Raw genomic sequence first — 10,044 nt, forward strand, 5'->3', positions numbered from 1 at the left:
GCATCGCTATAGACCAGGGAGGGAAGATGGGTTTCGGAGTAGGAATATAGTTTCTACCTATATGTTGGCAATAAGTTATGATTTGGTTTTGATGAACTTGCCAATCTTCAAATGCTCTCTGTCTAGCATTTTCGTACTCCTGTGCAGCTATAAACCTTTGCATTTCTTGCATCTCATTTCCCCCTCCTACATTACCTTGCTGTTGGTTTCTCTCAACCTGTGGATGTCTACCATGGTATTGTACTGCGGCGTTATTTCGCCTCTTCAAAACTTTCGCACCATGGTATACATTTAAACCTATAGTATCGCGGGGTTCTGGTTCTTCGACTAATAATCCCCCCCGACTTATATCCACACCGAGATATTCAGCAATCAAAGTAATAAAAATACCACCACCTATTATGCTATGCGGTCTCATCCCCCTAACCATAGCTGATAAATAATAACCCACACAATACGGTATACGTACAGCGCTTTGTGGGTCTCGAATACACATATGGTAAACACAAATCCTGTTCATTTACCTTTTCCTTGTTCTTACCTCGTTGTGTAATCGAATTAGCTAAAAACCTATGAATCACTCTTAATTCAGCTCTATCTATATCCAAATAAGAGTAATTTCCCCCTTTGAAACGGTGATGGCTTGTCATTTGACTCCACACACCGTGTGTATCAAAATTTTCATCTATCTTTCTACCATTTAGTATCAACCCTCTACAATCGGCAGATGCTAACTCCTCAGGCGTATATATACGTAAAGCCTGAGCCATGTCTAGTAAAGACATGTGGCGCATCGAACCTCCTAACAAAAATCTAATAAAAGATCGATCGGTTAAACTAGCTACCCGATCATTTAATTCTATACTACACAACAATTCTTCACACCATACTTTATATACAGGTCTACGCATGGTGAATAAACGTACCCAGTCATTAAAAGTAGAATTATCATATCTCTGTGCAAGTAATTCTCTAATTGGCCCGGCCAATTCTACAGCTTGTAAGGGTCCCCATTCTATGACCCTAGGTACCTCAACAACTTTAGAATGAAGAGTATGCAAACCCCTTTGATATTTTGGATAATCTATCCAAAGTCTGTCAAATCTCAGGTTCGGGTGCAACTCTTCCAAGTGCATATCAGAAAATGTCATGACTGGATGAGGTATATCTTGCTTGTAGTAGTTATCCACCTCCTGTTGTTCCGCATTCTCAGCAGGAGCATTGCGAGCTTGGGATGAAGATTCACCCCTTTCAGTCTGCAAAACACATCAAACACAATTTTTTGTGCATCCAAATATGCATTAGTGTCAGCAAAATCATCAATCAAAATAATTACAATGACATGATCAATTTATATCAAACTTAAGCTCATTTTCAAATTTTTATCAAATCTACACTTTTTCAAATAAGCATATACGAAAATGTTCGCCAAGTTCATAAGCATTCAACTCAAATAACATGTCAAAATAATCATTACTAGCAATTAAACAAGTTTCAAATGGCATTATCTTTCAAAAATCAAGTTCATGAATTTTTAGACTTGAAAAAGTCCACTTTAATTCTCAAAATCATGTTTAGGCTCTGATGTTATGCGAGGTGTATATAAAATAGTTATTAATTTTAGCAGAAAACACTATTAAATACGATACAATTTTACACAAGATATTTATTTATTTATAGAATGGATATACTTAAACCTTGCTACAACACTTATAGGCAGTGTACCTAATCGTACAGTAGTGTAGTTTTTAGTAAGTCTGGTTCGTTCCACAGGGAAATCTTTAAACAAAGCTCAACGCTATATTAGTTTACTTTTATAAAAATACAAATATATATATAAGTAATATTATTATTATAAAGGGGGGTTTTTTTACCGTTTAATGACCGGTTTGTCGATTTTAAGACTTTAGTCGCAGTTAAAACCTAATGTAAAATATAAAATAAATACAAGACTTAAATTAAAGCATAAAGTAAATAACGATAATGAAATTGCGAATAATAAAAGTGCGATAAAATAAAATTGCGATAATTAAAAAGTACGATAATTAAAAGTGCGATTAAATAACAATAAATAAAAGTGCGATAATTAGAAGTGCAATTAAATATAAAATAAAGGAAATTAAATATGAAATAAAAGAATTATGCTTATTTAAACTTCCGTAATCATGATGTTTGACGTGTTGATTTTAGTTTTATGCCCATGGGTTAATTGTCCTTTGTCCTGGATTATTTAATATGTCCGTCTGGTTTTCGTCCATAACAGTCCATCAGTCATAAATATAAAGTGCGAGTGTCCTCGTCAAATTATTCTTATACCCGAAGTTAAATATTCCAACTAATTGAGGATTCGAATTGTAACAAGGTTTTAATACTTTGTTTAATGAATACACCAGGTTATCGACTGCGTGTAAACCAAGGTTTTACTACTTTGTTAACAATTACACCAATTACTCTTGAATGTAATTTCACCCCTGTTTTAATTATTCTAGTGGCTATTAATCCATTCCCGTGTCCGGTTAAATGAACGATTATTCGTACATATAAATACCCCGCCCATCGTGTCCGATTGAGTGTATATGGTAATTTATAGGGACGCCCAATTGTAAATCTTTATATTAACATTAACAAACTATAATTTAGTTAAACAAATATAAAGCCCATTAATAGCCCATAGTCTAATTTCCACAAGTGTCGTTCTTTTGTCCAAACCTCAATTATGGTACAAAGCCCAATTACCCAATTTTAGTAATTAGCCCAACATCATGATTACTTCGTTTTAAATAAGCATAATAATAACTTAGCTACGAGACATTAATATAAAAAGGTTGAACATAACTTACAATGATTAAAAATAGCGTAGCGTTACACGGACAGAATTTCGACTTACACCCTTACAACATTCGCTAACATACCCTTATTATTAGAATTATAATTAAAATTAAAATATAAATTATATATTTTACGTATATATGAGAGAAGAGAGAAATAGATTATTAATTGTGATCAGAATTCGGTTAGCTTTATAGGGATTTTCGATTTTTGGGGCTCCGCGACTCGCGGTAAAATCCTCTTCAAACTCCGCGAGTCGCGGAGAATGAATTTACAGCTCAGTCCTTGGAGTCTTTCTCTGCCGACGGTTTTTATTTATAAATATAATATATATATAATTAATATAATTAATTATATATTATATTATATTTATATACCTAGTTAACTTGTAATTTTTAGTCCGTTGCGTCGAGCGTTGAGAGTTGACTCTGGTCCCGGTTCCGGATTTTCGAATGTCCTTGCGTACAATTTAATATCTTGTACTTTACGTTTTTAATCTTGTACTCTTGTAATTTAGAGACGTTTCTTATCAATAATTGGAACCTCTTTGATTGTCTTTTGTTCTTTTGAGCTTTTTGGTCGTTTGCGTCTTCAATTCGTCGAATCTGTCTTTTGTCTTCACCTTTTATCATTTAAACGAATATCACTTGTAAATAGAACAATTGCAACTAAAAGCTTGTCTTTCTTGAGGAATAATGCTATGAAATATATGTTCGTTTTTAGCATTATCAAATATTCCCACACTTGAGCGTTGCTTGTCCTCAAGCAATATTGTCTTGAAATACTAGAATCACTTCTTTATTCTTCACTCTTTGTACATCAGTGATTTCTATACGGCGGTATAAACAATGGTAGTAACGATATGGTTTACAGCCCCACATGACTATAAAAATTTAGATCCATTAAGGAAATTGGATCTTTATGAAAACATTTGATCTTTTGAAAATTAAATCTAGTTTTTACCCTAGATAAGTTTTCCGGGATAACCCTTTACCGGTGTTTGCAAAATATTTTTGTGGGTTTGGTGGGGTTCAGAATTGAAAATTTTAGCTCAAAACTTGCTGTTTTGTGTCACCCACTTGCTAACCTTGTATTTGGAAAGCAACACGTCCAGTTTACTTGTTCCGTATATTACCTTTCGGCAAACTACCGTCCGGTTGTAAAGGAAAGCGTTGAACAAGCAACTGTTAAGGCAATGTCCCGTGACATGCTTTTGATTATGGTCTATAACGTGTCGGACGCAATTACTATCCTTGGTAGGAGCAATAGTAAAGCTCACCCTTATAATTTTTCGGTCTGGCACAAGGTCCTGTCTTTGACCACTATGCAACCACCGTTCTTACGGTTGACACCCGATTTAGTTCAGGTGACCTAATGAATTCCAGGTGAATTCCTAGGATTTTACGTTCAATGGTAATGAACGCATTGAAAATAGGGTTTTCAGAAAAAAATCGGTTTGTAATTTTGATCAAAATATTTTCTCGTTTAAGCTCGAGTTTAGATATCATCGAATTCCATGAGTTTGTAATTCTCAATCTTTAAGGTCAATCTCTAGGATTGAGTAATATCAGTCTTAAAAGCTGATTTTTAATCTTTAAGGAGATTATCCTTTCTGGGGATCTGATTCATTAGTCTTATCCAGCTAATTTGCATGGTGCCCTCCCCATTGTACGAGATAAATCCTTCTCATGGTTAGGATAAATCTGACCACTTGGCGACCCTGTTTAATGCTGAGGTCCGTGGATTTCCTGCTGATTTTAGTGATGACTTTTCTAGATTTTTCGTCAACCTACAGCTGGTATGGACGACAACTTCATGACCTAAATCAAGAAGCGCGTGTCTTTTTCGGAAGACTTTACTTCCTTTTAATGATGGAATTGATTCATCGTGTAGATCCATCTCTTCTTTTCTTTCATCGGGTAAAAACAGTTTAGTTTAGTCCAAAGCAAAAGTATTTTCAGTTATTTGTTACAGATATATGTGACATATGTTAAGATAACTTGGTAAATTTTCCCACACTTGGCTTTTATTTTCCTTTTTATCGTCCTCTATTCCATTTTAAATGAATTTTAACATTTTAGTTTGTTTCTCAATTTATGTCCTTTCCGAGGTAACAATAATTTCGGTGTTAAAACCTAGTTTTATCGTTCATAAATATGTATAAACATGATTTTGAATTCATTTAATTAAAAATTTTGAAAAATTTTACTAGAATTGGGTAGTCAGTATATAAGACCAGGGCTGTTCTTTATTATCAGAGAGCACTAGATTCTAATACAACTACTGCTTTACTAGTATTTTTAATGGTAGCCAAATGTATAAAGTAAAAATTTTTAAAATCCGAAAGAATTTAACCCCTTCCCACACTTAAGATCTTGCAATGCCCTCATTTGCAAGAAATCAGTAACAATTTAATTTATTGAGGGTGATTTGTGTGAAAATGATTAAATTTTACCAAAGTTTCCAAATATATTGGCGTTTGTTTGCTGAATGATAAATGGTGCACATCATTTGTTCATTCCGTCTTGTTGTTATTTCACATATATTTTGCATCTTGTCGTCAAAATTAGTTGCTTTTGCTGAACTTAATGCCAGTCTTTGAAAATGCGTTGTTTTACCCTGTTGTGTACATAAGATAAACTGCAAACATATATACATATTTTTGAAGTTTGGTATATTACCCCACATTCAAAAATTATTAAAATCTAAGAATAAAAGTTAGATAATTATAAAAATGATTACAATATTAACAAAAGTATTAAACGTATCAATAATTACAAATTACAAAATAAAAAAAAAATAATAAGTAAACTAAGGATGATATTGGTACCAATAGGGGTTCCAGGCATAACCATAGGTTTTATAGAATGCTTCGGCAGGGTCATACGTAGGATATGGTGGCTGCATCTCTATAGACCAAGGAGGGAAGATGGGTTTCGGTGTAGGAATATAGTTTCTACCTATATGTTGGCAATGAGCTATGATTTGGTTCTGATGAACTTGCCAATCTTCAAATGCTCTCTGTCTAGCAGTTTCGTATTCCTGAGAAGCTATAAACCTATGCATTTCTTGCATCTCATTCCCCCCTCCTACATTACCTTGCTGCTGGTTTCTCTCCACCTGTGGATGTCTACCATGGTATCGTACTGCGGCGTTATTTCGCCTCTTCAAAACTTTTGCACCATGGTATACATTTAAACCTATAGTATCGCAGGGTTCCGGTTCTTCTACTAATAATCCCCCCCGACTTATATCCACACCGAGATATTCACCAATCAAAGTAATAAAAATACCACCTCCTATTATGCTATGCTGTCGCATCCCCCGAACCATAGCTGATAAATAATAACCCACACAATATGGTATACTTACAGCGCTTTGTGGGTCTCGAATACACATATGATAAAACAAATCTTGTTCATTTACTTTTTCCTTGTTTTTACCCCTTTGTGTAATCGAATTAGCTAAAAACCTATGTATCACTCTTAATTCGGCTCTATCTATATCCAAATAAGAGTAATTCCCCCCTTTGAAACGGTGATGGCTTGTCATTTGACTCCACACACCGTGTGTATCAAAATTTTCATCTATCTTTCTACCGTTTAGTATCAATCCTCTACAATCGGCAGACGCTAACTCCTCAGGCGTATATATACGTAAAGCCTGAGCCATGTCCAGTAAAGACATGTGGCGCATCGAACCGCCTAACAAAAATCTAATAAAAGAACGATCGGTTAAACTAGCTACCCGATCATTCAACTCTATACTACATAACAATTCTTCACACCATACTTTATATACAGGTCTACGTATGGTGAATAAATGTACCCAGTCATTAAAAGAAGAATTACCATACCTCTGTACAAGTAATTCCCTAATTGGCCCGGCCAATTCTACAGCTTCTAAGGGTCCCCATTCTATGACCCTCGGTAACTCAACAACCTTGGAATGAAGAGTATGCAAACCCCGTTGATATTTTGGATAATCTATCCAAAGTCTGTCAAATCTCAGGTTCGGGTGCAACTCTTCCAATTGCATATCAGAAAAGGTCATGACTGGATGAGGTATATCCTGCTTGTAGTAGTTATCCACCTCCTGTTGTTTCAAATTCTCAGCAGGAGCATTGCGGGCTTGGGATGAAGATTCACCCCTTTCATTCTGCAAAACACATCAAACACAATTTTTGTGCATCCAAATATGCATTAGTGTCAGCAAAATCATCAATTAAAATAATTACAATGACATTATCAATTTATATCAAACTTAAGCTCATTTTCATATTTTCATCAAATCTACACTTTTTCAAATAAGCATATACGAAAATGTTCGCCAAGTTCATAAGCATTCAACTCAAATAACATGTCAAAATAATCATTACTAGCAATTAAACAAGTCTCAAATGGCATTATCTTTCAAAAATCAAGTTCATGAATTTTAGACTTGAAAAAGTCCACTTTAATTCTCAAAATCATGTTTAGGCTCAAAGTTTGGATCATTTAACTACCTAGACATGTTACACTACTCAATTTAGCAACAATTCATGACAAAAATCGGCCATAACCTGTTTATATCAAAAAGCCCCAAATTGCTCAAGAACACAAACCCTAGATTACTCAAAATTTGAAGTTTAAGGCTTCTAATCATGTTAAACAGCATCAATCTAGGTTATACAAGCATAATACATAAACAATTTAAGCTTAATTACACTAAAAAGCATCAAAATCAAATTGGGGAAAAATTTGCTCAAGAACACCAAATTTCGGATTAAATGGTGTTTAGGTGTAGAAATTTACCGTTTTTCTTGAGTAATTCTTAGATAGCATCCTTCTCAACATGATTTTAGCAAAAGATTTGGTGATTAACGGTTAAAAATTGTGATTTTGGGGGTGTTTTTGGGTGTATTTTCGGCAGTATGTTCGCTGTGTTTTTTGAGTTTTGGGTTGGGGACTGAAACTGATCGTTCAGCTCTTTATTTTTTTTCTATAATCCGGCCCCTCCGCGAGTCGCGGGGATTTACCCTCCAAACTCCGCGAGTCGCGGAGTTTGGTATTTTTTTTTTTTATTATAATCATTAACTTATTAAAACAATTAAGTAATTAATTTTAAAATTTTGTTTCCCTTTTTATTTAGGACGAGGTCATTTCGGATCGATGTCCTAGTCCGTCCTTCGACAAAATTTTAAAATTTGTCTTTTTGTAGCGATTGTTTTAAAAGCTAAGATTTTTGGGTTTTTCAATGTTTTTGGCATACTCTAATTCAATAAGATTAAAAATAATGATAATAAAAGTTCTCGTCCCTCCTTCGGGTAAAGCAATTTCGGTTCAAAGACCTAGTCTTCAACTTACGACGAATTTTAAAAATCATATTCTTAACTTAATGAGATAAAGTAAATTTTTGTTTTTAAATTCACACAACTTAAATATAAAATTCAAAATTATTATTAAAAATTCACACCAAACTTAAAATTTGAAATGCATAAAATTAAAAATTTATATTTTAAAAATTCACACCAAACTTAATTTAAAAATTCATAAATTCATATCAAACTTATATTAATTTTTCAAATATTTACAATTTTAAAAATATTGATATTACAAAGTTTACAATATTTATAAAGGGTTCAAATATTAATTTTTAAAAAAAAACATGGTAAAAATAAAATTAAAAATCTTTTTGTCTTTTTATCCCACTTTAATCAATCAAATATTATCAAAAATATGCGCCCCTCTTTTCGGTAAAGTAATTTCGGTTCCAAGACCTAATTTAACTCATGACGAATTTTTGAAATATTTTGTGTTGATTGATTAAAGATATTTATACCTTAAGAATAAACGTTAAATTTCGCAGTGATGTAATAAATTTTTTGAATGATATCAATAATTTCGGTCGCCAAACCTAATTTTATTTAATGCCAATTTAATACTTTTTAGCGAACAAATTAGCGTTTATTATCAAAAGGTTAAAAATAAAAATAAAAATAAAAACTGTACAGACATACCTGTGAAATAGATTTCTTAGTTATATGATCTATCCCATTCATAAGATAGTCGGTTTAATTGGTTTTCCATGGCTACATAGGCGTAACCTCGAGCATTCAGTATCTTTTCTTCTAAACATATGAACGGTCCGTCTCTGCATAAAGTAACAAATTCGGTATTTGAATAGGTTTGATTATTTGAACATTTACCTCCATGTGACCATTTTCCGCATTTGTGACATCTTTCTAGGTGTCGTGCTCTTCTTTTCGCTGCGGATTTTCATTTTCCTTTACCAAATTGTAACTTATTATCTTCGCATCTGGATTCTTTTCTAACTCCGTCCATTCTTTCTCTGATTACTGATACTATTTCACTCGGTAGTATGTCATTATTTCTTTTAGTGATCAAAGCGTGTAGCATTAGACCATGGTTTAGTTCACAGGCAGTCTTCATTTCGTAAAAACCTAAAAAAAATAAAAATTCAGAATGGGGGGAGAAGACTAGTTCTTTAGGGTCTGCTAGGGAAAGACCATTCGGGTTCCATTTTCGAGAACTACACGAAAACAGACAATCTAACTCTAACAGAAATACATATTATCCTTTAAAGACTTGATTCTCCCCACACTTAGTTAGCTGTGGTGTCGAAATTGTGATTAACTTCGTTGTCGACTTCCATCGGACCATGTATGTAATGTTTAACTCTGTGACCATTAACTTTAAATTCAATCCCATTTGAATTTATCAATTCTATCGTTCCGTATGCGAAAACTCTTTTGACTATGAATGGTCCAGACCATCTTGATTTCAATTTTCCAAGAAATAGCTTGAATCGTGAATTGAAAAGAAGAACTCTGTCTCCTTCTTTAAATTCTTTTGAACTTCTGATTCTTTTATCATGCCATTTCTTCGTTCTTTCTTTATAGATTAATGAATTTTCGTATGCTTCATGTCTTAATTCTTCTAATTCGTTTAGTTGACTTAATCGTAGACGTCCGGCTTCATGTAAATCAAGATTACATGTCTTTAAAGCCCAAAATGCTTTGTGTTCAATTTCTACTGGAAGATGACATGCTTTTCCATAAATAAGTCTAAAAGGTGTGGTTCCAATTGGAGTTTTGTAGGCTGTTCTAAAAGCCCAGAGTGCATCCTCCAATTTAATGGACCATTCCTTCGGATTTGATCCTACGGTTTTCTCTAGAATACGTTTTAAAGCTCGGTTGGTATTTTCAACTTGTCC

The sequence above is a fragment of the Rutidosis leptorrhynchoides genome, chromosome 5 (assembly GCF_046630445.1).
Source record: "Rutidosis leptorrhynchoides isolate AG116_Rl617_1_P2 chromosome 5, CSIRO_AGI_Rlap_v1, whole genome shotgun sequence".
In the NCBI taxonomy this organism is placed as follows: domain Eukaryota; kingdom Viridiplantae; phylum Streptophyta; class Magnoliopsida; order Asterales; family Asteraceae; genus Rutidosis; species Rutidosis leptorrhynchoides.